This window comes from Hyperolius riggenbachi, chromosome 2 (genome assembly GCF_040937935.1).
Source record: "Hyperolius riggenbachi isolate aHypRig1 chromosome 2, aHypRig1.pri, whole genome shotgun sequence".
Taxonomy (NCBI): Eukaryota; Metazoa; Chordata; class Amphibia; order Anura; family Hyperoliidae; genus Hyperolius; species Hyperolius riggenbachi.
The window spans coordinates 163642259-163665850 of NC_090647.1; the positions used below are offsets into that span (position 1 = coordinate 163642259).

At 45.1% G+C, this 23592-nt stretch overlaps 1 protein-coding gene across 4 annotated transcripts in view; it reads left to right on the forward strand.

Annotated features, from left to right (window-relative positions):
- The first annotated feature begins 39 nt into the window (after positions 1-39).
- ELF1 (E74 like ETS transcription factor 1) overlaps positions 40-23592 on the forward strand; it is a 130593-nt gene continuing 107040 nt past the window's right edge. For 3 of the 4 annotated variants that reach the window (XM_068267810.1, XM_068267807.1, XM_068267809.1), the window contains exon 1: positions 40-182. The gene's annotated coding sequence lies outside the window, so the exon portion shown is untranslated. Of the gene's footprint in view, positions 183-21750; positions 21870-23592 lie in introns of those variants that run through there. The other variant, XM_068267808.1, reaches the window with a different exon arrangement.

Below are 23592 nucleotides of genomic sequence, written 5' to 3' on the forward strand. Positions count from 1 at the left end.
TGGCTTTACGGCGCCTCCGCCTCCCGCCGCTTCTCCCCAGCCTGTGGGCGGGGAAAAGAAACTTGGCTGTAGAGTTGTCCAAACAAGTCTGCGGACTCGGAGACCCAAGCAGCTCTCACAGCGAGCGCTGTCACTCGATCCCGGGCAGTGAGGCAAGGCGGCGGCCCGGGACTGGTGCTGAGGTAAGTGGAATGCTGAGGGTGATCCGTGCTGTGCGGCATGGAGCTGTCACTGACCTCTCTGCGGACCGCTGTAGCCTCACTCTCCCCATAGGACTGTCTGTTCCCCTGCGTTATCTCTCCTCATCTTCAGCTCTCCACACTGGACCCTCAGCCTTTGCTGGATCCACACCATACAATTTTTTTGGCTGATTTACCCGCCCAATCGATTACTTCCAGCATGTCATGTGCGATCTAAGGATTGATCGATTTTCTGAGTGAATTCCATAGAAATTAACGGAAATTGCTCATAAAATCGATCGATCCTCAGATCGTACATGCTGGAAATAATCGATCGGGCAGGTAAATCAGCCAAAGAATTGAATGGTGTGGGTCCAGCAGTCCCCCTTAACTTCAGAGATTGGTAGCATGGGCAGCATTACAGGCAATACGTTCAGCAGCTTGTTTCCATAGCCCTCCCCCCCACCCCACTACATGAAAAGGAGCTGACCAGGAACCCCTTATTGCCTCCTTCTTATCTCACCTTTCTGTTATGGTGCCTATACATGGCACAATTTTTTTCATTTTTTTCGATTAGATAATTTTGTTTGATTACTCCGTTAGATTAAATATAAAGATTTTTCCAACATGTCCGATCGGATTGTTATTGAATACGGGATAATAGATTCTTTTTTTTTCTTGATCGAAAAAAATATCATTTTAAACTTTCATTTGATTTGGTCGAATAAAATGGAAAATTGAACGTTTTTATTGTAAAGTGTATGGGCACCTTTAGATCTCCCCCTCCAGCTCTTGTCCTCAGGGACACCCTCCCACTGCACCCCTACACCTTTCCCCATGGGACCCTTCAACGTTCTGTACTCCTTCACCTGTCTCCACATTTTTGTTGGTTGAATTGGTTATTTGTGGGGCATACATACCTGTTGCAAGGAAAACCTGATAGTAGAACATCAGTAATAATGCCAATATTCATATGCCTATCTGCAACCCTATTCTCATACTAACCCTCCTCTATCTTTACCTAACCCAAAACTTCCCCCACCTACTCCTGAACACACGTACAACTATTCCACCCAACTATCGTCCAAACTTGCTTTGTTGGACGATAGTTGGGCGTGCGAAACAACTATACGAGCGACTGATAAAAATTGCCCGACCCTACCGTTGGATCAACTCACATGAATGTCAGGCTGATATTATGCAGTTGGGCACGTGTGTTCAAGTAGCTTGAACAACTTGTACTTGTTTTGAATGGGGCCAGATCGTGCAGTCAGTCATTCCGCTTGCGTGCACAGTATGCAAATTAGTTGGTTGGTGCGCTGAAAATCGCTTGGTTGGTCATGTCGTGGAGTTGGTCGTGCACTTTGTTGGACTTGTGTACTAGCAACGACATTAATGAGGATCTATAAGAAAAATAGTTTGACTGCACACTAGAGCGAACCTGATCAGGCTAAAAAAGTGTCATGTAATTGATCATTAGACTTTTCAGATCTGATAAGCCCCTTGCTAAGCTCCAGATCAACCCCTGCTAATTCTGGTAATTGTAAAGCGAAAAAGATTGCTGTGGTAATGTGCTCATTTACACACAGGTTATCCAGATACACACTGAAGAAAGTATGTTTGGATAACCTAGACCATTACAATGTAAAATATGTACATATACAGTTGTATGGGTTATGCATTCACATTCGGCAACACAGTGCATGGAAAGGCACATAGTCAACGCACCCTCTGAGCTTGTGCACACACAATGTGTCCTGCTGTACCAGTACCAGTAAAAGTTGTCCTAGATTGTTTAATAAGCGTTGTTCCCTCAGTACAGATCTGCATTCTCTGTGAGGTTTCACATGACACGCTTGCTTGAGGTTCTTTCTTCGCAGTCTGGGATTTCCCTGGAAAATGTGTCCAGCTTTCCAGACTGTTGCTGGGAATAGCAGTCATGTTCACTAGTAGAGAGCATCATGTGACTGTGGGAGAGGTCCCAGTGTGGGCTGTGTTCTAATGGTAAATAGACATGTCAGGCGGAGATTGGCTGTCTTCATTGTGACCTGCCAGTTCCCAGCTATTACTCCACCACTGCTAAGCTTAGCTGCTTGAAGGGAGACCTTTATAACCAGTCCAGGAGGAATCGGAGAACATAAATGTGATCTTTCTAGTGTGTAAATACATATTTTCCTGCTGCTTACATTCTTGGCTTTAACTTCGACTTGCTGTGAAAATTTCAGCCTGGTATGTCTATCAGAACACTGTTGTAATTTCCTGAATTAGGGGTGTTTTTATGAAGTTGCCTTGCAGTGTGATAGCCATATAGTGGTTGCAGCTCATTACTGAGAGAGCTGAAGCTCTTTACTTTCACTCTAATACCTACGAGCCCTGACATTTTTATTTCCAGGTGCACTGCTATAAGTGTATTTATCTTAGTGACAGGAGTACAGGTATTGGGACTGGCAATGTAGACAGGAGGAGAGCAGGGTTGGAATTACAACTAAAGGGAGAAAAGGGCCAAGTGTACGTTTATGTATGCCGCCGGGAAGCTGGCCGTAGGGTGAGATGAATGACTGTTCACCCTGCTACCCGTCAAATCCCCGGCAGCATAAAATTCTATCCTACCCTCCGAGTCGTCACAACTCGGAGAGAGATGTAATTCTTGGTCTGGCCATCACCGGAGCCCCGAATTACCCTTACGTGCCCGGCACAGTATAATATTACTGCTATTGGGCACCTAGCTTCTACACTCAGTGCTGTGTGCCAAAACCATCTGCTTTGAGCAACAAGACTAGGACTGATACTCCTGGAAGGGTGACGGTAGGGACTGGTGCAGAGCAGAGGATGACAGTGGGAGCAGTACTGTGAGTAAGGAGGAAGGGGGGGGGGGCAGTTTGTGCTGTGGGAAGGGGACAGAATTGGGATTAGTGCTGCTGAATCCCCTCATTTCCTTGCTGAGTAACTGCACATCGCTCTTACAGTGGCCTCACACACAATACTATTTAACGTACAGTATTCTTTTCTTATTCAAGAATTATGATCTGTCTTTGATTGGTTTTAACTTTTAAAAAATCTCACCAATGTATCACACACGAGTTTGATTGCTCACCAGTTATGAAGAAAAAAAACAAAAAATGATTGTTGGCTAAAAATTGTGCGGTGATTGGCACTGTAGGGAGTAGGAAGACCTGTTTTGGGATTGACACTGAGGGAGTAAGAGGATCAGTTTGGGATTGGCACTGTAGGGAATAAAGGTGCGTACACACGCACTACTACATGCAACGAGGGGTCCACCAGACCCTCCCGCTGGGCGGTCTTTAGCCGACAGTATGCGCATGTGTACACGCTGTCGGCGGACTGATAAGGCTGTTTCTGAACGTTCAGAAACAGCCTTATCAGTCCGCCGACAGCGTGTACACATGCGCATACTGTCGGCTAAAGACCGCCCAGCGGGAGGGTCTGGCGGACCCCTCGTTGCATGTGGTAGTGCGTGTGTACGCACCTTTAGGAACCGTTTGGGATTGGCACTGTAGGGAGTAAGAGGATCAGTTTAGTATTGGCACTGTAGGGAGTAATGCTGGGAATACACGGTTCGTTTTTGAGGCAGATAGATAGTTAGATAGATAATTTCTGACATGTCCGATCGTTTTGCTGCTCGATTTCTGATAGAAGTAAATGGAAAAAGATAAGAAAAACTAGCGGAAGATAAGAGAATCGACTGCAGAATCTAGTGGCAAAAACGATAGAGTGGAGAATCGAGTAGCAGAAACGAACCGTGTATGCCCAGCATATGAGTATCAGTTTGGGATTGGCGCTGTAGGGAGTAAGAGGACCAGTTTGGGATTGGCAGTGTAGAGAGTTGGGGGGCCAGTTTGGGATTGGTAGTGTTGAGAGTAGGAGGGCCAGTTTGGGATTGGCACTGTAGAGAGTAGGAGGGCCAGTTTGGGATTGGCACTGTAGGGAGTAGGATGGCCAGTTTGGGATTGGCACTGTAGGGAGTAGGATGGCCAGTTTTGGATTGGCACTGTAGAGAGTAGGAGGGCCAGTTTGGGATTGGCACTGTAGGGAGTAGGATGGCCAGTTTGGGATTGGCACTGTAGGGAGTAGGATGGCCAGTTTTGGATTGGCACTGTAGGGAGTAGGAGAGCCAGTTTGGGATTGGCACTGTAGGGAGTAGGAGAGCCAGTTTGGGATTGGCACTGTAGAGGGTAGGAGGGCCAGTTTGGGATTGGCACTGTAGGGAGTAGGAGAGCCAGTTTGGGATTGGCACTGTAGGGAGTAGGAGAGCCAGTTTTGGATTGACACTGTAGGGAGTAGGAGGGCCAGTTTGGGGTTGGCACTGTAGGGAGTAGGAGAGCCAGTTTGGGATTGGCACTGTAGGGAGTAGGAGAGCCAGTTTGGGATTGGCACTGTAGGGAGTAGGAGAGCCAGTTTGGGATTGGCACTGTAGGGAGTAGGAGGGCCAGTTTGGGGTTGGCACTGTAGGGAGTAGGAGAGCCAGTTTGGGATTGGCACTGTAGAGGGTAGGAGGGCCAGTTTGGGATTGGCACTGTAGGGAGTAGGAGAGCCAGTTTGGGATTGGCACTGTAGGGAGTAGGAGGGCCAGTTTGGGATTGGCACTGTAGGGAGTAGGAGGGCCAGTTTGGGATTGGCACTGTAGGGAGTAGGAGGGCCAGTTTGGGATTGGCACTGTAGGGAGTAGGAGGGCCAGTTTGGGATTGGCACTGTAGGGAGTAGGAGGGCCAGTTTGGGATTGGCACTGTAGGGAGTAGGAGGGCCAGTTTGGGATTGGCACTGTAGAGAGTAGGATGGCCAGTTTGGGGTTGGCACTGTAGGGAGTAGGAGGGCAAGTTTGGGGTTGGCACTGTAGGGAGTAGGAGGGCAAGTTTGGGATTGGCACTGTAGGGAGTAGGATGGCCAGTTTGGGATTGGCACTGTAGGGAGTAGGATGGCCAGTTTGGGATTGGCACTGTAGAGAGTAGGAGGATAGGACAGCAACATAACTGCACCTGACACTGCCCGTTACATACTGCTTGTGTCCTCTGTATAGGTATATTAAATTAGCACAGTTTTGGTGTTTTGGAGTACACAGCTATGCTTCCTCTCTCAATGCTGCGTCATAATGTATGGTATTGGCGATCCATTTGCAATAAATACCATCTGTCATAATGATGTAGACATTTTTGTGTGTTCTAGCTGTTGATAAAATTATGAAAACCACAGAGCTTCAACAAAAATATAATGAAAAAATATAAAAAGATTTTTGAGTAGCAGATATACATTTTTTGATCGATTTCTCATAGAAGTGAATGTGTATTCCCAGCATTAAAGGTCAATAGATATAAATATTCCATCTGGCCAGAGATGGGTAGTAGAACAGTTACAAAATCTAAACCAGTTATTCGCCTTCTAATTATTTCATCCTAGTACACATTTTCTTGCTCTACCATTCTTATACTTCATGGTATTCGAGTACAAAAGAAAATATGAACTGACCATTCTTAACACTGCAGTTTAGTTTTGCACACATTTAATCATGTTATTGGATCAATTTGTTTCTCATACAGTCTCATACTGCCTGACAATAATTGGTTTATAAAAACAGAGGATTGCCCTTTTTGCATTCATAGATAATTTGTGGACTAACCAAAACAGTGCTGCTGTTTGCAACTATGGGAAAGCTGTATTTTTTTTTTTTTCAAGTAGTTTTTTAAATTTTATTTTATTTATCAGTATTTTAAAAGCATCCGGCTGGGCTGGGTAGATCACTAAGTATTGGTGTTTAGGCATACAATAAGAAATAGTCAGTGCAGTGTTTGTAGGCTCCACTACGCAGCTGTATGTTTAAAGTCCATAGGTCATCAGGGTGAATGGGGGTGGAGCAGAGTCACTCTGTACCACGCTGAACTGACTGCGATACTCAGATCTGCATTTAATATCATCACATTCTGTAAATCAGGTAATTGCAGTCCTTTCTGATTATTCTAATGATGTGTAATTATATGAGTGTTGAGCACAGCTCAGGGCAGGGTGTATGTGCTTGTGTGTAGGGGAAGATGAACAAGCCATTGCAGGTCTCTGCAGAGCTGTGTGACAGTATTGTAAATCAGGTGTCTCGGACATGAACTTATAAAAGTCAGTGGGATGACCTCCTATTATATGGGGGGGGGGGGGGGGGGGGTTACATTGTTGTAAATAGAGGTTAAGATGTCAACATACTTGTATGTAATTCAACTAGAAATTCTTTATTTGTTTTAATTCAGGGTTATGCCATCTTATTTTATATATCCCTTTCAAGGTTAAGTATTCTATAGAACAGCCATTGAAAAAGTAATCTGTGTTCTCTTTCTGAGGCATGTTTGCTTATATAGGCAAGCCAATTTTATTAGTGGACTCATAGACCTCAACATCAGAGCTGCCTATCTGTTTCCATAAAACTTGGATCAGTTAACTTTGTGCGCAAGAGATGACAATCGTAATTGGATAACACCATAGACCACAATGTTCATTTGTGGCTAAGGGGCATCAGGGGGTTACTTTAGGCGCAGGTCCTTGGCTTTGGTAAAGATAAGGAATTTGGCTACGCTGTAGCAGAGCTTGCACAGCGGCGGGGACAGTGTAACAAATGGTATTGAGTTTGGCATCGATGTAGCTGAATTTGCATAACACTGGGGGTAGTAGTGGGAGGGGGAAGTAACGGGTTCAGCGTAAGGGTTAGTGTTGGATAATATATTGCAAAGGAAAAATTAGCACCTGGCACTCAGGGCTGTGAAGTTGGTACAAAAATCATCCGACTCCGACTCTGACTCCTCAGTTTATGAAACCACTGACTCCAACTCAGACTCCAGGTACACAAAATGGCTCCGACTCCCTGACTTCGACTCCAACTCCACAGCCTTGCTGACACTACTTGGATGCAAAATCTATTATTGTAGACACATGATGTATACAGTGAAGTGTGGCATCAAATTCTACAAGTGAGCCCGACGGCTGTTTTATGCCACCAGGCGCTTCTTCCTAGGCTGTGTCCCTTTTTTAGTGTTGGGTAATAAGGTATCGGAAAGGAGGTTAGTGTTAAGTAGAGAAGAGGTTAGTGTGAAATGTGTAGAGGAGGGAGATTACGTTAGGTGTCCACAGGGGGGAGGTTAGTGTAAGGAGGGAATGGAGAGTGCAGAGATATTACCAATATTATATCTATTGGTATTCTCTCACGCCCAAATTAAGCAACAATGGTAACAAAAGTACAGTGCCAGTTCAGTCTGACGGGAGAAAAAGACTCAGAAAGTGACAGGACTCAGGGCCGCTTCACCACTGTCTCCTGGCACTTTGATGGACCAGACAGTGAACAAGAAATGCAAAGATGGGAAAGGTAGGAAGATATTCACCAATTCCAAAGTTCAATTGTACTGCTGCGCTCTCCACTCCTGTAAATAAAAAAACAGACTCCACGTAGGGCAATATTGTTCAGTCTTTTTGTTTACACTATTCCAACCCCTAGAAGTCACTCGTGTCTTGTGCTCCCCAGGTGATAAATCACATCTATCTCCCTCGTCCCTTCTCACTAGATGCTCACCAGATTATATCCACCTCAATTATCAGGTGGGTCTTAGGCATAGCATTATAACCATACTTTGTTATTCAAAAACTGGACTTTCTGCAGCGAACCCATTGACTGTTGATTGTACTAAGTGGTAACCAGTGTGTGAACTTTGGCGCAGTGTTTTATGATTTGATTCACCAATTCCAGTATACATTGTATCCTGTCATATCATTTGGTCTCCCCTAAGCTTCATAAATACGTATGAGGACTGTCGCCTATCGGAGATCAGTACTCAATCTCTCAGGATAAACCATCCCTTAGCCTAGAGAAGCCTTTCTCAAACTTTGTACTGTGGAGGAATCCTTCAATTGATTTTTGGATCTCAAAGAACCCCGACATTAGCAGAGGAATTTATTTTATAGTAGGTGTGGTCTTTAATTCTGTGTTTCTCCTTTACAGGGCACCCATTTTATGCCCTCCATTATTGTGCTCCCTACTGTAATTTCCTGTAACTCAGCTCAACTGTATTCACATTCTCAGTTAGGGTATCCCATGTGTATGTTCATAACTCAGCGTGGTGGTCACGTGTCGTGCACGTCACATGATAATACCAGTGATGAACAAAGTTGAGAATCATTCAGGATGGGCAGACATTGAGTAAAGAGGACACCGATGAGCCAGGGAGGTAGTTTTGAAAATTTTGCACCCTGCCAGCTGAGGCTGCAGTCACCAGAGGGGAAAAAGCCAGGGAACCCCTGCAAAGTCCTCAAGGAACCCGAAGTTCCAAGGGACCCTGGTTGAAAATGCTTGGCCTAGAGGACAAAGACGTGTGCAGTTGCTATTGAGGGAGGAGGAGGTACAAAGGGCAACACGCGATGCAGCAGTTTCTGGTGAGTTGGAAAACAATGCGCTCTGGTCATTTGGACATCGCTCATGATCCGCTTTGCTGGATATTTAGATGAAGTACACATGCTCGATTATCACTCAAGGTAGTTGGTCTTTATTCGCCTTCCCGGCTGAGTTTAACCCAGTGTATGTACCAGGGCTGTGGAGTCGATACAAAAATCATCCGACTCCAACTCCTGACTCCCGACTCCTCAGTTTATAAAACCTCCGACTCCAGGTACCCAAATTTGGTCCGACTCCTCGACTCCAACTCCGACTCCACAGCCCTAGTATGTACGTAGCTTTAGAATGGTTGGTTGATGTTCATTAACATAAGAAGGTTGGCAGATTCTGCCAAAAATGTGTGAGGCAGGTGATCATCTGTTTATGTACTGACTAAATTGTTGTAAATCACAGTGCATAGACCAGTTTTACGCTGTTAGTACAATTGCTAAAGTTATATACGACCATATTTCTGTCCCATCCAAACCAGCTGGAGAGATCATGTCCTATACACTTGCTTTGAAGTGTCCAAAAGCCAGCCTACACCACGTTAAAGTTTTTAATATATCTAGATTGTAAGCTCACGAGGCTTGCGACCTCCCCCAGTGTTTGTTTCTGCTGTACTTTATCATATGTACATCTATATTGGTGATGTCTCAAACCACACATCAACTATGTATGTACAGTATTTGTATTGCTGGATGTCCTGATTGTACAGCGTTTTAAACTTCTCATGTATCTATGTTCCCCCTTATTTGTTTGTACTATGTATAGCACTATAGAAAATGTCGGTGTTGTATAAATATAAAATAATAATGTACTGTATTTCATTGATATCTCTATAAGGAGTTAGTGGGGGAGCTGCCTCATCTCCTGCGCAAGCTGTTGTGATCAGAGTTACAAAGGTGACAAATTGCTGTCATGGTTTTGGCTTGTTGAGGGAGTAATGGGAATAAGCTGTGATAGGTTTGAGTGTTGTCTTCAGCAGTATTTCACTATGAAAACATTTTAGAGGATTCATGTTGCTCCTGAAAAGTACCATTACTGTGTGTATTTGTCAGTGTTTGTATGTGTTTAAGTAGTAAATACTGTATACTTCTGGTGAGTTAAGGTGGCCATACATCTGGCGATGATGGGCAGATTCGACCAAGAGTCAAAGCTCTCTCTGATTGAATCTGAGAGATCTGTCTGCTGCGCATACACCGCAGGCCAATTCCCAATCAATTTCCGCATGCAATGTTGTGGGAATCATCCTAATGTCGTGTCCCCCAAGTGTAAAATGTGCCCCTGTCGTACCAGTGCAGGAATACTTTACTTGTCAGTGTCCGCCACTCGCTCCGTCCTCTTCCGCACACACCCCACCTGGTTGCCGGTGTAATGTGGTCAAGTGTGATGTCACACATGTGCCCATGTTATGCCAGCAACCATATGGGGGCGTGTATGTGAGGAGGAGTGCGGAAACGGAGCCAGCTGCGGGCACAGACAGGTAAAGTATGCATGCAGGGGGGAGGCACATTTTACAATAGAGAGGGACCGCGCTGGGGGTTCCGTCGCATTTGTCGCCTGTCCCAACATCCAGGGCTGTGGAGTTGGTACAAAAATCATTCAACTCCAAGTCCTCAGTTTAAGAAACCACCGACTCGGAGTCCAGGTACCCGAATTTGTTCTGACTACTCGACTCCACAGCCCTGCCGACATCGCACGCCATTACCGTCACACACCCAATTCAGCACGTCGGTCTGACATTGTGCAGAATGTCCGATTTCATACATGCGACCAATTTCGGGCTGAAATTGGTCGCATCATCGATAGGGCATGCGCTTAGCGGCACTGATTTTCCTCTATTCGATTATAATAAGATTCGGATGGTCAATCAGTCTCCAGGTCACCTGACGTATGGCCATCTTTAGTGTATTTTTGGTAAGAATTGCTTACAGTAGAGCTGTGCAGGGGAGTCGCCCATCCCTCACCACTGTCAGTGCTGAATAGCGGTGCAGTGGGCATCCAGCACACATTTGTTTGCTCTCTGTCTTGTGATTCTCTGAGGTGTAGTCACTGCTTGCATCACAACGTTCCCAAGTCAAGGTCAGGAGATTGCAAAATAGTTTCACAAGAAGGCCTCCCATCTCAGGCTGAGATGTTGTTTGTGGGAGTTAGCCGAGATACAGCTGCTAATGAATGAGGCATTTCCAAGCGAAGTACAGATATTAGATCATTTTAGCCTGATATAAGAGCTCCCTTGTGAAGCCTGTTTGGGGGAGTAGTGATCTGCTGAGGTAGGATATTGATTGTTTGTTTTTTTCCTCAGCTGAGACTTCCTTGCTCTCCCCTCCCCTACATATAGAAGTGAAGCTGTAAATTCATGTTGATCGATAATAATGGTTGCATCATGTTTTGCACATCTGACAACTATTTGATGTGTGTATCAGGCATTCGTGAGTGTTTACATTGTTCCTTCTGAGCTGAAAAGAGCTGCCCTGAAAAAATGACACTAATTATATCAGCTAATAAATGGATTTATCTCTTAAACACTGCATTGAATAGTGAAACTGTGGTGAATAGCAGATGTTCTGGAAAGCATTCTTCTCCAGGAGAACCATGTCTAGTTGCTGCAATCCCCCACACATTGAATAACAAACCCATTCACTAGTGAAGATAATGCAGTTTGTCATTCATGCCACATGTACCTGCTTGATGCAGCTCATTACACTTGTGACTGTTTGCCTGATGCTTGTGCATTGTGGAGTCCTTCTCCCTGCACTCCTCACCTCCACTTGTTCTGAGTCAGCAGCAGGACATGCCTGCACAGCAAAAAGGGAAGACTGGTGCTCAGTATGTGTGTATTTAGTTACATATGTCATTATGAGGCGGTTCACACTGGCACTTTCTAGAAAACTGATGGCCATCGATCTGCTGCTGTTCCCGACCTATCCGGATTGATTGTTTTTGGACAAATAGGGATTCAGTAACTGATCGGACTGGCATGATTAATGTTTATGGCCAGCTTTTAATGTGACTACAAGTTATAGAGCTGTCCATACACATACACTAGTCAATGTGGCCAACAGATAGATCCCTCTCAGATCATAATCTGATAAGGGAGGTATCTACCTGATTGAATCCCTCCACACTGGATTTCAACAGATCCCCTCCTGGGCCATGCAGAGTTTAAAGTAAACCTGAGATAAGTTAAAGTAAGAAATTTGCACATCCCTGGGGCTTCCTCCAGCCCCCTTCTGGCTGATCGCCACCCTCCCTCGTCGCCTAGATCCTCTGCTATTGGTCCTGGTGATTCATGCCGGAGCAGTCTGGCACACGCATTCCCGTTGTGTTCCCGTGGCCAAGAGGCTGGGCCACACATGCGCAGCCGACTGCCTGAATTATTGGGACCTAAAGTGGAGGATCCAGGTGGCGGAGGAGGACGGCAGCAAAGGACTGATCAGCCTGAAGGGGGCTGGAGAAAGCCCCAGGGATGTATACAGTTCTTCCTTTAACTTGGGTTTACTTTAAGCAGCGGACCTTACACTCAACTGTGCGCTGGCATGTGTCTTCTCTACATTGCTGCTGGAGGCTTTTCTCTGTGTGTCCTCTACACGCGTAGCTGTGTCATGTGACAAGCGCAAGAGGCTGAACACAAGAGGCACCCTGGCACGTACCTTATGTGACCACTAGAGGCCTCTAGGAATTTGTCATGCAACACAGGCGCCCATGGAGAGACGACGCAGGGTGGTGCTCCCGACAGCTATAAAGAGAAGATATGGGAAGTGTACCGGCGGACAGATAGGTTTAAGTTCTGGTGCCTACACTGCACGTTGCTCATCTCGAATGTGCTACGGATGTGGTCCCAACCTACCATCTTTTCAGCAATATGTACCACGCAACGTGATCAAATTTTGACTGAAAATCGATAGGGCATTGTTTGCGGCACAGATATATAGCAGATGGAATCTTAGATATTGACAGAAATAATCAACCAGTGTATGGCCACTTTACGTCTGGAGAAGTTGATTCTGTTGCCAATTATGCAGGAGAACCGCCTGTATTCACTACAACAATGTTCTCTCTGTTGCTACTGCACATCTGTAGTTGGCTAACCGCTAATTTAGTAACCTTGCTGCAGTCCTTGATGGATTCTGATGTGACCCAAACTTTAGTAGACAAATACTTTCTTTTTTTCATGCATTATGAGTTTGCTGTACTGTTCTTTTTCTCCAGTGTACAAGTGAGGTCCGGTCACACTGTCTGCTGCCCTGCATTTTAACATTGTATACAGCAGCTCAAAATGTGCATGCAGAGAGTGCCCATGCCTTGTAATAGGCCCTTGCACACATGGCTGGTGCACTGTCCTTTGCTATGGTCATTTATACATAATTATTGTAAAAATAAGGGGTTTCACTACAATATCAGCCATACAGACCCCCCTGATCTGTTTGAGAAAAGGAATAGATTTCTCATGGGAAAGGGGGTATTACCTACTGATTGGGATGAAGTTAAATTCTTGGTTAAGGTTTCTCTTTAACATCTATTTCCTCAAAAACTAGAACGTCTTTTTGAAAAAAAAAATTCCTCGTTCCCAGTGTTTGCCCATTGTAAAATATTTTAAACCCCTGATTTGTATTCTGACATTTATCACATGGTGACATTTTTACTGCTGGCAAGTGATGTAGCTGCTGCTTGCTGTTTTGGCAGTTGGAAACAATTGTAAACAGCTATTTTCCACAATGCAACAGGGTTCACAGACAGGAAACTGCCAAGAGTAGGTACTCTAACTTTAAAGACGAACTCCCACAAAGAAATTTTGAGGAAAAAAGTAGCAAAGTTACTGCAGTAAAATGACAGATGATGTATTAACATGTATATAAGTGTATTTATTTTTATTTTATATATGTTCAGAGTGTGGGAAATATAAAAAAATATATGTGGCATCCCCCTTTCCCGAGAGACGAAGCTACTAAAAAAAAAAATAGGAAAAGAATTTTATACATACCTGGGGCTTCCTTCAGCCCCATAAGCCTGGATCGCTCCCACGCCGCCATCCTTCGCTGCCTCTATCGCCGGTACCGGATCCCGTCGCTTCCGCCGGACGCGACCAGTCTTCTGCATGCGCAGGGGCTCCCTCAGGCCCTTTCGACCGGCCGAAATGACAGGACCTGGTACCGGTGGACACAGGCAGCGGAGGACGGCGGCGTTGGAGCTATCCAGGCTGATGGGGCTGGAGGAAGCCCCAGGTATGTATAAAACTGATAGTTAGTTTGTCTCTGGGTCTTTTTAAATGGAGGGTCCACGGAGTTGGTTAAAAAAAAAAAATATTAATCCACTTACCTGGGGCTTCCTCCAGCCCGTGGCAGGCAGGACCCGCTCCGGAGGCTCCAGGTCTTCTCCGGTAGATCATCCGACCAGGCCGGCTTCCAGGTCGGGCTCTTGTGCGCTCCAACATGCACCTCACGCGGTCGCGCCGACGTCATCGGACATCCTCCAGGCTGTACTGCGCAGACGCAGTAGTTCTGCGCCTGCTCAGTACAGTCCGTAGGACGTCCGATGACGTCAGTGCGACCGCGTGAGACGCACGTTGGAGTGCAAGGAGAAGCCTGACCAGGAAGCCAGCCTGGCCAGGTCGGGTGAGCCACCGGAGAAGACCGGGAGCCTCCAGAGCGGCGTCGAGGGCACATCCTGCCTGCCACGGGCTGGGGGAAGCCCCAGGTAAGTGGATTAGTATTTTTTTTTTTTTTAACCAACTCCGTGGACCCTCCCTTTAACTCCTTGTCCCCCATAACCAGAATGTGGAGCCCTGGCTGCATGGGGCTTTGCACCCTGACTATACCAGCCCCCAGGAAAAGGTGGGGGTGACGACACCCGGGGGGGGGGGGGGGGGGCGTTTAGTTCATGGTAGCATCTGGGCGTCCCCGTTAAGAAGGGGACCCCCAGATACTGCCCTCCCCAGGAGAAATGAGTATAGAGGTACAGAGTAACCCTTACCCATTTCCAGAAAGAGATAAACGAAATAAAAATACAACAACAAAAAGTATTTTATTATTCTTAACCATAAATACTTACTACTTACCTGTAAAAAAAAAAAAAAAAAAAAAAAGGTTCCCATGCCAATATCCTCTCGTCACATCTTGATTGAAGATCTCCACCACACACCGCTGCTCCCCGCCACAGCTAGCTATACTTAATACAGCTAGAGGCTCCCTCCTGCAGCTTTCCGCTCTCCTCCCCGCCCACCGCACCTACTGCGCCCACTCACGCCGGCACCCAGGAGCACCCATAGGTGCTCCAGGGTGCCAGTGTGGGTGGGGAGGAGAGCGGGAGCCGTGCAGGAAGGAACCTCTAGTTGTACTAAGTATAGCTAGAGCCGATGGCATCTTTAAATTTTGGCTCCAAGGCTCCTCATTGGTCTATTAAGAGACCGTTAGGGATTAGGAGCCAAAACTTAAAGGGAACCTAAACTGAGAAGGGTATGGATTTTTCCTTCATACCAGTTGCCTGGCTCTCCTGCTGATCCTGTGTCTATAATACCTTTAGCCACCACCCCTCAACAAGCATGCAGATCAGGTGCTCTGACTGAAGTCAGACTGGATTAGCTGCATCCTTGTTTCAGGTGTGTGATTCAGCCTCTACTGCAGCCAAAGAGATCAGCAGGACTGATAAACAACTGATATTGTTTAACAGGAAACATCCATATCACTTTCAGTTAAGGTTCCATTTAAGGATGCTTTTTACTCTAGTTATACTTAGAATAGCTAGAGTTGCATGGGGAGCAGCGTATGTGGTGGCGGAGATCAAGATGTAACCAGAGGATATAGGCGTGGGAACTTTTTTTTTTTAATGTACAGGTAAGTATTTCTGGTTAATTAAGAATTTTTTTTTTTTGTGGCTATGCTTGTAATCTGGAAATGGGTAAGGACTACTCTGTACCTCTATACTAATTTCTCCTGAGGGGAGGGGCATCTGGGGGTCCTCCTCTTAAAGGGGACTCCCAGATGATACCATGAATTCCCCCCCCCCCCCCTCCTGAGGCATCGGAGGTGGGGAAGAGCCCCTTGTCCATGGATTGGACAGGGGAGAGGGGGAGAGGGGGAGGCTTGGCCACCCATCTCCCCCGGAGCACCCCCATACCATGGACCATGTGGGCTGGTATAGCTCAGGCTGCGAAGCCCTACGTGGCCGAGTCTCCACATTCTGGCTATCCCAGCCTGCATGGGGGGGACAAGGGGTTAAAGAGGCTCGGGCGGGAGGACCACACCATTTTATTTTTATTTCCTACACTCTCTCTGAACACTGAAACGGCAAAGGAGGACGCCGGGCGTACACAGGGGAAAGGAGTACACAGGAACAGAGCAAAGGAGGACAATTTCAGAAGAGGCAGGAACTTTTTCTCCCCACTTTTGCGGGAGAAAACGTGCATCTTATGGTCTGAAAAATACGGTAGGTTCATATAGTAGTAGTTTTTATTTAGAAATGGTCTGAAGTTCCTGAAAATACACTGAGCAAAAATATAAATGCAACACTTGGTTTTGCTCCCATTTTGCATGAGCTGAACTCAAAGATCTGAAACATTTTCTACATACACAAAAGACCCATTACTGTGAAATATTGTTCACAAATTTGTCTAAATCTGTTAGTGAGCACTTTTCCTTTGCCGAGATAATCCATCCCACCTCACGAGTGTGGCATATCAAGGTGCTGATTAGACAGCATGAATATTGCACAGGTGTCATGAAAAGTAAATAGAAGGCCTGACTTTGCTTGACCCCCTTTCAGTGTTTCTTTATCACCCTGTATAACATTTAAAGGAAACCAGAGCTGTTCTGAAGAACATTTTTATACATACCTTGGGTTTCCTCCAGCCCCATACGCACGCCTCACTTCAGCCAGTTGGAGCCAGTCTACGCAGGAGAAGTGCGCCCTCTACATATCTCCAGCAGCTGCTGGAGAGATGCGCAAACAGCACACTTCACTTACGTCAGACTGGCTCCGACTGACGGAAGTGCAGGGACCAGGTACCAAAGCTGTGGGAAGACTGAGGATGGCGGCGTGGGAGCGATCCGTGCGCATGGGGCTGGAGGAAGCTCAAGGTATGTATAAAAAGTTTTCTTTAGATCAGCTCTGGTACACTTTAAGTTCATAGTTAGTGGAGTTCAGGCCTTACTGAAGTGTTTGTTTGCTTGTGAGGTAAGAGGTTAGAACCTTATGGATTTTTTTGCTGTCCTGTCACCATCTGTTAAAATGTCCTCTGTATTCCACTCTCTGTATAAGTAAGTGTATGTATGTATGTTCATTCATTCATAGGATTTGGACAGGGCAAGGGGGACACCTGTAGGCAGGGAAGGACACAGGGTGATAGAAGGGAAAAGACTTGGAGACGGCACACCAATGGCTTGCAATATCAAATTGTATTGGAGTATACAGCAGTACTGCACGACATGTTTCTGGCGTTGCCCTTCCTCCTCGGACACCTAAGGAAGGGCAACGGCCGAAACATGTCGTGCTGTACTGCTGTATAATCCAATACAATTTGATATTGCAAGCCATTGGTGTGCCGTCTTCAAGTCTTTTCTGTTTCAAGTCGTTACAGGAGTGGTGTTCCTGTGGGAGCCTGGCACCAGCGGACCGGTAAAGCATCGGTTATAAAGAGAGAAGTGTGTGGTTCTTTGTTTGAAGGGTGATAGAAGGGACATGGATAGACACGGAAAGGGCAAAGGAGGACGCCTGGGGCATAGTCAGGGGAAAGGAGTACACAGGGACGGGGAAAAGTATGCTGCTTTGCAACTTTTCTTGTGCTATGCAAATTCAGATTATATTCCTTCCGGGTTTTTCTTTTTCTCCAGTCAGAAAACACAAACTGACCTTACACACAACAGATCGTAGCGGATTTGCAGCAGAATCGCGGTAATAGAAAATAGTAAGAAAAGAGCCCTAATAAGGGACACGGAAAGCAACAGAAAACCACAAAAGGTTCTAATCCCTTTACACGCACCGTTAAAAAATACAATCTCTTCTTTTTTTTTTTTGGCTTTTACCCTGTACCTAAATCCTCTATAATAAAACCCCTGTGTCCCTGCGTCACGCTGTCCCTGTGTAGCTGGGTCTGTGCCTTTCACTACTGCGCATGTGCGCAGCACGGACCCAGCCTCACAGACAGGACGGGGCCAGGGAGCCAGGTGGGCGTGTGAGCGGGCAGCCGGGTGTGCGGCGGGTGCGTGCGCATGCGCAGTAACAGAAGGCAGCGAGAAAACACAGACCTAGAGCCTGTTTTTAAGCAAGCTTGGGTCTGCTAGCAGTGTTTCTCAACATTTTATTGGTATGTACCCCTTTTAACACCCTGTACTGACGAAGTACCCCCTAGCATAGGAAACATTATCACAAGTACCCCTTGACAAATATATATTTAATCATAGTACATGATAATTGGTTCTAAACAATTTCCAAGCATTTAATATTGCTTTTAATTAGCTAAAGTACTAATTTGAAGTTGTTTATATCAGATTTGTAATTTTCTAAAACTTTAAATCTGTTATTCTTGGCTAAGTATATGAAGCACAAGTACCCCCTGGAACCATCAGAAGTACCCCCTGGGGTACGCGTACCACACGTTGAGAACCTAGGTGCTAGTGCATTATATTTACGTACTATAACATATTTTATTGTAAGGGGCTAATTCCAAGGTTTTTTTCTTCAGTTTGGTTCCATTTATATTGCAGGGGTTTTTGGCAAATGTTTCAGCGTTATTCATTACACCGAGCTTTTATCCAATAAGGAAGATAATCGTGTCAAAGTTTGCTTTCGGTTAGGGGCCTGGGTGTTTTCAAATGTGTAACTAAAGGCGCCCATACATGCACCAATTTTCCTCTTCATGCGGCAAAATGATTGTTCCCTGTCAGATCACAATCTAGTCAGAAAGGGATCAATTCCTTTCACACACAGCACATTGATTCAAAAATTGATCAGATTAAATTTTCCGTCCTATCCAATGGAGAGTTCTGTTTATTAGGCCAAAATTGAGTTTTATTGATTGGACATGATGAAGCTATAGTTTTCTGTCAGATTCAATCAGTGATTAAATCTATCTGGAATCAAACAGGATAATTGCTGCATGTATGGCCTGCTCAACCGTCCTGGCCCTGTGCAGCTTATTAACACAACACAGTGGGAGAAACTAGTCGTGCTTATAGTAACTATACTCCTAACAGAGAATGGAGTACTCTTGGTAAAGGTGTAAGCATTTGAGCTTACTGTGCTTTTTGAAAATTCTAAGATGGCTTTAAATTGAAGTGAAAACATTTTAATTTCAAAAAGGCCTGTGCAACACAGATCTATGTTTATGGCAGATTTTGTTTATGAAAATGGAATTTCCCTTTAAGTATTTGTCTCTTTAACACATCCTCCTCTTGGCTTGTGAGTTTTTTTTTCTTTAGCTTTATCTACCACAAGAAGGGAAGTGTCTGTTTCAACATCACTAAATGTCTGAAAATACCACTGTACCAAGGTAGAATTCTGCTGCATGCTTTTTTGCTCTAGGCTGGCTGCAAAGTGAATACCAGTGCAATGTCAGAATTTTTTTTTTTTTTTTTACATCCTATACTTTTTGGCATCCATGAGAGGGACAGGAAAATCTTTTTTTGCAGTAGAACCACAGATAGTAATGAAACCCTGACAGGTTCTAATCTTTTCATCTCTTGAGGAAATTTATTTTATGCCGTCTTTTACCATACCATGGTCATTTCCTGTGCTTTGTGATACCTGTGAGGGTTACAGGAGCTGTATGGAATTCACCCCAATGTGGACCCAGAGAATAGTTCAAACCTGGCTGAGATTTTGTCTTGCCATCCAAGTAAAAAAACTATGTAGTAACTAAAGGCACCCATACATGCACCAGATATATATATCGTTGAGATTGTGGCAACTAACCTCAGTAGTATTCATGTGTATAGGCGCTAGCAGTAGAGTATATCATTGGTTTGCAGTTACAAACTATTGAGCTCTTTGTGGAGAAATGCTTATGACTTTTTTGTTTGAGACAAATTTAGATTGGTAATCTATTGGTAATAATATTCAATTTGCTTTGTTCTTGATGAAATTACTTGCCAAGCCACACAAGAATTCTTGAAGGACAATCTTTTATTAGATTGTATCTGATGGAAATTTCCAACTTAAAGTGACACTTAAGTCAAAAAAAAAATGAGTTTTACTCACCTGGGGCTTCCAATAGCCCCCTGCAGCTGTCCGGTGCCCTCGCCGTCTCCCTCCGATCCTCCTGGCCCCGCCAGCAGCCACTTCCTGTTTCGGTGACAGGAGCTGACAGGCTGGGGACGCGAGTGATTCTTCGCGTTCCTGGCCACAATAGCGCCATCTATGCTACTATAGCATATATCATACACCATATAGCAGCATAGAGGGTGCTAATGTGTCTGGGAACGTGAAGAATCACTCGCGTCCCCAGCCTGTCAGCTCCTGTCACCGAAACAGGAAGTAGCTGCCGGCGGGGCCAGGAGGATCGGAGGGAGACGGCGAGGGCACCGGACAGCTGCAGGGGGCTATTGGAAGCCCTAGGTGAGTAAAACTCATTTTTTTTGTTTGACTCAAGTGTCCCTTTAATGGATCTTTTAAATTATCTATCTAAAGCTGGTCATACATTATTTTATTTTTTTCATTTTTGTTTAGTAAAGGACAACTGTTGGCTATAAAAAAAGGTTTAACTTACCTGGGGTTTCTACCAGCCTCTTGTGCCTGCGCCGGGTTAAAAAATGATCCCCCGGTCTCCCGCTGCAGCACACTTCCGTTTATTGCGACTTTAATGTTGCAGGCTCCTGCTCACATCGCTCCCGGCAAGGTGAGTGGGAGCAAGGAGGTGCGCGACCAGTGCCATTCAGGCGCAGTAGGCCGCAACATTAAAGTTGCAAAATATGGAAGTGAGCTGTAGCGGGGCACCGGAGGATAATTTTGTCCCCTCGCGTGCACAGGATGGCTGCGGTTAGCCAGTAGAAGCCCCCAGGTAAGTTAAAGTGACGACCAGAGGTTTATACCCCCCTAGTGACCAGGCAATTTTTACAATTCCGCACTTCACAACTTTAATGGTTTAGTGCTCTGTCATACAATGTAGCACCCAAATGAATTTTACCCCCTTTTTCTTCTCACAAATAGAGCACTCTTTTGGTGGTATTTGATTGCTAGCATTAGGCCCCTTCTGTATGGGAGGCTGAAGGGAGGGATTCACACCTGTCAGCTACTCCCTATAACAGTAGTGTGCTTGGTAGCGCCTGGCATGAGTGGTGGAAAGGTGGCCTCCCTTTGAGTCGCATCTAAGCATTCAAAGACAGTTCTGTATTTTTGCCACTGGGTAACGCCACCGTGGGGATTACAAATGCTTTTATTGCCGGCCACAGGCCCTCAAGGACAGCAGTCGGGAGGCTGAGCTGCCTGACAAGAGCGCAGTGCATCCGCCCATGGAAAAGAGCCCTTAAAAGGTAAACGGACTGTCGGTAATATGGCCTAAAAGTTTTAAAAATCGTCTCTTAGACAGGGCTCACACTTTTGCATGAGTTCTGCAAATGTGCGAAAACCCGTTCGCTGCAAGTCAATGGAGAATTGCACTTCTAAAATTCTCGTTTTCACATGCGTGAAAAAAAAACGCACATCGCATGCAAATTCTTATTGACTTTCATTAACTGTCCTGAGAAAACGCATACAAATGCGAATTTCAGCGTGAAAAAAACACATGCGAGAGGTTCAGTTGTCCGCAATAAGCGAGAACCCTGCCTGATTGAAATGTAAGAAAATAATAATTTTTGATATCTGCTTTTTATTATTGTAAAATGTGTTTACTTGTTCAGAAAATAGCAATAGTTTTGTTTTTCTTTTGTTTTGAACTTGTCAGATGTGTGTGATGCTGCCTGCCTGTGTGTGTGTGTGTGTGTGTGTGTGTGTTTTGCCACTGCGCACAGGTACCTGGCTTCCTCATGCACTTTGCTCTGTAAGTGGTTAAGGTGGGGCAGGGCGTTTCTCTTCCCATCCTGCATTGTGTGTGTGTGTGTGTGTGTTGTCCTACCTGCACATTTGCATGTTTGACCTGGCAGGATAATTGGGCCCCAAGCAACATGGGCGTTCCCTTCTTCACAAACACTCGGTTTCATGTATGACTCATAAGGCTGAGGCAGAGATACCACTTCCCTAATCGATCGTAGCCATTTTAACACTGCTGTCTTTTAATTCTATTTTCTCCTGAGTGAGTTGTGGAAAGTTTGTGTATTCAGGATACAAGGAATCCCAGGGGAATGGTAAGGCTGCGTCTCATGTTTGTTTTGTAAATGTAATAGCGCTGCACTGTCTATGGCTGCAGTGTTTCTGCTTGCTACATGCCTCTGTTGCAGTGTGATAAGTGCACGGCTGCTGTGATCTAGGCAAAGTGTTCTTCAATGTTATAGCTCCTAGTACCTCTGGTAAGGTAATCTCATGTACCCCATAACTGGGTGTAAATGCTTTTCAGCATTCACTGATGCTGCTAATGAACTAGAATTATTATTGAAGTTTTGTTTATAGGTGTGTGCAGCTATTGATGGGCATTTCATGCGCTCACACCTATGTTTTCTCTGGCCACCAGTGCTTATTATCATAGTAGAATAGATTGGAATAGCTGTTCATTTCCAGTAACACTTGTTTGCTTTATAAATGCTCAATCTGCCATGATGAAAAATACATAATATGTACTGAAGTGTAACAGCTATTGTAAGAAAAAAACACAGTATGATTTTTTTTTTTTTTGGTATATTATGGTTACTGTTCCTCAGTATCTGTCTTTTATATAATGAACATTTTAGAAATTTGCAGTGTCCGTCTGTCTTCCGAATCCCCACTCTTCCATTAGCACCATACACGCCAGCGTGTGATGTCCTATGCCATGCCAGCGGTGTGTATGCGGCTATGGAAGAGCGGCGGATTCAGAAGACAGACGGGCATCGCGACACTAGACAGGTAATGTATAAATGCACACATTACATACACATTTATACACACTCGGCTGATTCCTGAGAGATTTCATGCTGAAATTGATTGGGAATGGGCTGGGAAACTGCCTGCGGTGCATGGGTAGCCGACAGATCTCTTTCTAATCCTATTCGGTTAGAAAGAGATTTGGCTCTCGGTCCAATCTGCCCATCATTGCTAGATGCATGGCCACTTTTGGTGATGTAATTTATTAGATAATCGGCTTCAGTGTGGTTAATCGAAAGCGATCGACTAGTGGCCCACACACTACAGGCGAGATCTTGTTAGTGAGGGAGGAGCTTCCAACATCACATAGACTGCCACTGCTCAGCTCCCTGCCAAGATCCACTCTTTTTTTTCTTTTTTTGGCTGATGGGAGATTTTAAAAGCTTGAGAACATTTCTCTGAATGTGTCCATATACTGGTGAGTGCATGATTTCTCATGCACAACTTGCTACATGAACAGGAACTGAGCACGAACAGTTGGTAAAATCAAGCCTCAGTACAGTTCATGCAAGCTTGTATCTTATGGTCACATTCACTGTCTGACACGCTCTCCAGATAAGCCGAAGCACTAGAGATGAGTCTTTGTTGTGTCCATACTCAGCTGGGCTGAAGAGCAAGTGATTGAAAAACATCTCACTGTAGCTTCCACCTGTCTAATTAACCTTAACCAAAAGCAATAAGGCCACTTTCTCAAAGGAGGCTGAAGGCAGTGAATTCGCCGCCTGTCAGCGGCTCTTGTGTAGCTTGTTCCACTCAGGTGGCAGACAGACAGCCTCCTTATTATTGAATCGCATCTGAGCACAGTTGCAGCCTTACTTTTTGCAAAAGTATTCGGCCCCTTGAAGTTTCCCATATTTTGTCGTATTACTGCCACAAACATGAATCAATTTTATTGGAATTCCGCGTGATAGACCAATACAAAGTGGTGTACATATGAGAAGTGGAACGAAAATCATACATGATTCCAAACATTTAAAAAAAATTAAATAACTGCAAAGTGGGGGTGTGCAT